Source organism: Rhagoletis zephyria, unplaced genomic scaffold (assembly GCF_001687245.7).
Source record: "Rhagoletis zephyria isolate East Lansing unplaced genomic scaffold, Rhagoletis_zephyria_1.1 Rzeph_scaffold_15109, whole genome shotgun sequence".
Taxonomy (NCBI): Eukaryota; Metazoa; Arthropoda; class Insecta; order Diptera; family Tephritidae; genus Rhagoletis; species Rhagoletis zephyria.
Window position 1 is genome coordinate 8,122 of NW_016172176.1, and position 5,292 is coordinate 13,413.

The window sequence follows — 5,292 nt, forward strand, 5'->3', positions numbered from 1 at the left end:
GTGCTCTTTTATTTTCTAAGTGTAGCGAATAAAACTTCACACTTAAATTATGACATTCATAACAAAAATGTTATGTCCCGCTGCGTTCTCCCAAATATAAACTGGGACGCAAAATTGAAGCAAGTTTTGCCTATTTTTCTTTAGTTTATTTAATATGTATTATTTTTTATGANGCGTTCTCCCAAATATAAACTGGGACGCAAAATTGAAGCAAGTTTTGCCTATTTTTCTTTAGTTTATTTAATATGTATTATTTTTTATGAATATGTAGCTCATTACTTAACAAACAACATATGCTACAAACAGATTTCACACTTAGTGTAAAAATTATGAAAAATCTGCAAAATTTCAGCAAAACTTGTAACTTTTTAATCTGCTAAAATGACGTGTCCCAGTTTATGTGTATTTGGGTCACTCGCTTAAAACAAAAAACTCTGAAATCGGCTCACTTTATGGTTGTTTTTCAATTTTATATAACACAGTCCGACATGAAAATTTTCTCAGAGATAAGGCCAGCCATTTCTAATAGATTTTGAAGCACTAAATTTGTAAAAATAAAAACAAAATCGGCTAAAAACGGCTAATTTTTTTTGCAAAACGGCTAACAAATCGGCTGCCGGCTAAATCGAATTTTTTCCGGCTGTTTGCTGTCGCAACCGGCTAAATCTAGCCGGAAAACGGCTAAAATGGCAACGCTGTCGATGATTGAAAAAGGATTTCTCGATATCGAGGGCGCTTTCAACAATGTCTATCCGAAGTCTATTGTTCACTCCCTCCTTATGGCAGGGTGAAGCGGGGTTTTGTGGATTTTGCTGGGCTCTTTCTCGAAAAGATAACTATTCTCTCACAACTGGGTGATGGTTCCATTTCGAAGTATGTGACCAGAGGCACTCCCCAAGAGGGCGTTCTCTCCCCTCTACTCTAGAACCTAACCCTAAGTAATGCCCTACTGCTAAGCCTAAGGGCGGCGGTTGTCAAGTGGCAACGGGCAAACATCTGCACGTCCTGAGTTAGTTATTGCAAAATGCACTTGGTCTGGTAAACATCTGCTCCCAGGAATGTGGACTTAGTGTCAATCCTACCAAGACAGAAATGGTAGTTTTCACAAGGAAATATTAAACTCTTTTATTTAAACCTCCCATCCTAAACGGGGAGGCACTAACTCTGTCAAACGAGGTCAAATACCTTGGAGTTATTCTAGACAACATACTGGACTAGAAGCGAAACATTTAAGACCGCTCAAGGAAGGTCATTAAAACCACATATAGTACACTCCACTTAGCGCCAAATAATAAGAAGTACACTGGATGTACACTGCTGTGATAACACCCATCCTTTTCTACGTGGTCGCCGTATGGTGGCCTGTGCCAAACAACACTTTGTCCAGGGCCAAGGAGGAATGAGTGCAGAGGACGGCTGTCATGCTCGTCACGGCCCACTACACCTACTAAATCTCTGGAAATAATATTAAAACTTCCACCTGTGGATCTCTACGGCAAACCTCGGGATGTCAGCAGTGCGGTCGTGTTAAATACGATCCAGTCGTGGAGATACCTCAGATTCGGACACGAAAAAGTACTTGAAACTCTACCGGATAATCTACGACGTTACATTATACCACTCGACAAGAAGTCCATAGAGGAACGAATGGGAAGGGGCTACAGACTTAAACCCAAGCTCTACGGCCATATATATAGATGGTTCCAAGCTTAACAAAAGAGTGGATAGAGGGATTTACTCTGACGAACTCGCCTTAACCCTCAGTTTTTGCTTACCGGACGATTGTAGCGTCTTTCAAGCAGAGCTAAACGCCATACCGAAGGCGGTTCGGTGGCTCATAACCTCCGCCCCTCTGGGACTGGCTATCTTTATCTATCCTGACAGCCAGCCTGCTATGAAATCTCTCAAATCTAACGAAAACAACAACAAATTAGCCATAGAATGCAGGAAGACTCTCAACTTGCCGGCATCAAAATGCTCCTGCCTGTTGTATGGGTCCCTGGACATAGGGAAATTTCTGGCGACTGCCTGCAAACACAGAATTCATCGAGGAGGTAAGATTGATGTTAGGTGATTCATAGCTCTTACTCGGCTGAGGACCCTCTCAAAGAAAGAGCATTCACTTAATTGCAATTTCCTTCGGATGTTGTTGGCCAAGCTTGAATTCGTTTCTGTACTAACAAAGGCTATTAAATTTGCTATCATCTACATATAAGTCATTTAGGAGCTTAAAGGTCTTGGTTCGACGATAAAAATCATAATAGAATGTCCGACTTCCCGTTCGATCGCATCAGACAGCCTGTTGTTTCCAAACCTCACCGATGTCGTAGGACTGATGAGTTATAGCCCAGTTATGCATACTTAGCTTTGCATGAGAGTTTTCACATCATAATCTGTTAAATGGGCTTTGCGTGTAAGCGGTTACCCAACGCATAGCACTTAACATGTAGAATTCTGTTGGATTTTGATTTTTACGTAAAAATGGTATAGCAGTGCAAGTATGCATAACTGGGCTATTAGTAAGACTAATTTGGTCTGCTTCAAGGCAAATGGCAGTTTGGTCAGCTCAGAAGGCAGTGAATGGAAATCTTGGAATGCATGGTAGTTATGCGTTTACGTCCACGGGTATGCCAAGCAGATCCGAGGAGCCCTTAAAGCTAAACAAACCACAACTTTCGTCACAGGTTGTTATCGATTCCTCCCTTTCTTACTTGTCTTCTTACTTCTACAAATGGTATAACCAAAATCGGTTTCTATATGTCAGTCCCGTATTAGAGGCAGCTATCACACCTTAATCTAAATTACATAATTCTGGTACTGTTATGGTAGTTGCTTTGATCGTTCGAAATCATAAGGAAATTAAATTACTTAAAGACTATACTAACCGCAATATTTTCTGTAACCCATGCATAAAAGGCGGTCCTTCAGCTATCGCCTCCACCAAGACCGTCGGCATAAGAGAAAATTGGCACACGTCGTCTCTTAGCTACCTCGTACAAGCCAGACATCTGAAAATTTAATTAAATACCTTAAATTTGAGTAACTCTTATAAATGTTCATTTTCCTACCAATATTTGTTTGGAATATAAAACAATAATGCCAATCATAGCTGAACTGATCAGCGCATTTAGCCAGCCAGCATTATGGAATGCCATAGGTGCAGCCAATATACCAGTGCCGACTATTGACTTGATGACATTCATTAACGCGCCAAAATTCCTTTCGATAAAAAAATGTATTTCTTACGTATTAATTGTGTGTGTTGAATTAGGGTTTGAGAGATTACATGAGTTTAAAAGTAAAAAAAAAAAGTAATAATCATAACCATTTTTATATTGTTTTAGATTTAATTACATAAATACAGCATTCCTTCTCCAGTATTAAAACAATCGAGCTAAATAAAATAAATGCAAGTTCACAATTTCTTCCTTAATTTCTATTCTATTCGTGGTGTTATGAATTTATCAGCCCTGTTCTGCAATATGACTTGGAATCGCATCGGAATTCATTGTAGAAAAAGGGACCAAACCTCCTACTTGTGATTTCGTCCTTGTGTCAAATTTCATTTGAAAAAATTAAAAAGAGAAAACAAAAATGTGTTTAATTGTTTTAATAACTGTGAAGCGAGCAATTTTACGCGATCGCAGCAATCCCATGGAATTACCGGACTCTGCGTAAGTAGTATGCAAAAAACTGTTTTCTTCTTATGCCATTTTAAACTATCATTTTATATTTCACAGCTTTCTTGCACTCAATACGAAAAAACAAACCAGGGTTCCTCAATATTTTGGGTGACTTGCAGCCTTATGTACAAAAAAACGTTCCATTCCCGCAGTGTTGAAGCTGGGAGCAACGCGAATGGACCAACATTGCCGTGGGAAGGAGCACCGTCTCCAAGGTGGAATTAGAAATGATTACCCTTATGGAGCGAAGGCTTTGCTCAAAGTGGATAAAGTTGTTCATGTCTGAGCAAAATAGAAGAGAGGACAAAAGTTCTTTCTACGAACAACTTGGTGATTCTTTATTATATGAAAAAGTTTTTGTAAAATACATTTTTCATTTACTTCATATTTGCGATCATATGATAATTAGAGCTATTGATGCTTGTCATCATGGTTTTAACCATGATTCCTTTATTTGGAACATGAGCAATGCAAGAAATTTTTTTATGACTAAGGGCATATGCCAATCGGTAACTTTTTTCTCCGTGGTGAGACGGGAGGAAAAATTTGCTATGGCGTACAAATAATAGAATTTTGCTGTGCCAAATGCAAAGTAAAATTTTGACAGTTGAGAAGCCAAACAAACGCTCTTGCGAAGGCTCTATTTTTGTGTGTTGCTGAGATTGTTGAAATTTATATTTACTTTATAACTTGCAAGAAACGTAGGCTTTTTTCGTGCTTTTCCAGCTTCCGCCCAGCAATATTTAGCTCGAAAGTGGCTCGAAAACCACGAAACCTCGAAACTTTTCCAGCCTCGAAAAACAACTGTCAAAAATTGTATGAGTGGCGATTTTCGCGTGCCTCGAAAACTATCGAGGCAAATTAGTCGCGAAAAAAGCCTCGAAAAGTCGTTCGTAAGTTTCAGTGTTGCCTTTATATCCGAATATTCTACGAACTTCATACAATTTACATTTTTCACTTTTTCGTGGCATTTTCAATGCTGATTTTATATGTATTTATTTCAGCTGATGCGATGTATTATACAAAAAACTCTGAATGAGCTGTCAAACTTCGGAATTTCTCCATTGTTTACGAGGCTGAAAAAAGGTGCATTCCCAAAAACAGCCTCGAAAACTTTCGAGGTTTTCGAGTTTTCTGCTCTTCGCGTTTAAGGGAATCCCCTAATTAAGTGTATACATATTTAGCCCATGAGCTAGGTAAAATTCTGACGTTCGTATTCACAACGAGAAATTTCAAATTTTTACTTTGATCCGTCAAAATTTCCTCTTTTCTATCAATTGGCACAGACCTGAAGTATCGAGATGGTGATCGCAATTCTTGCTTATTGGGCGATGCCGGGTATGCTGTGGAACCTTTCCGGTTGACACCGACACCCTATAGCAATCCATAGCCACGGTCTATACAACACGCATTTAGTCAAACAAATTCTTCGGCACATAATATAGATGAACAAACAATTAGAGTTCTCAAAAGTCGTTTTCAATGTTTATTAGGAACCTTGCAGTACAAACTATGAAAGGTGGTGACAATAATTAATGTAGATATGTGTTGCCTGCATGACATTTTTCAGCTCAATCAAGTTAGCGGCGCTAAAATGAAAAAATGAAGA

At 38.8% G+C, this 5,292-nt stretch overlaps 1 pseudogene; it reads right to left on the reverse strand.

Moving 5' to 3' along the window:
* The window catches only part of LOC108378850 (proton-coupled amino acid transporter-like protein CG1139), a 9,870-nt pseudogene extending 6,629 nt beyond the window's left edge, over window positions 1–3,241 (reverse strand).
* Between the last annotated feature and the right edge of the window lie 2,051 nt (window positions 3,242–5,292).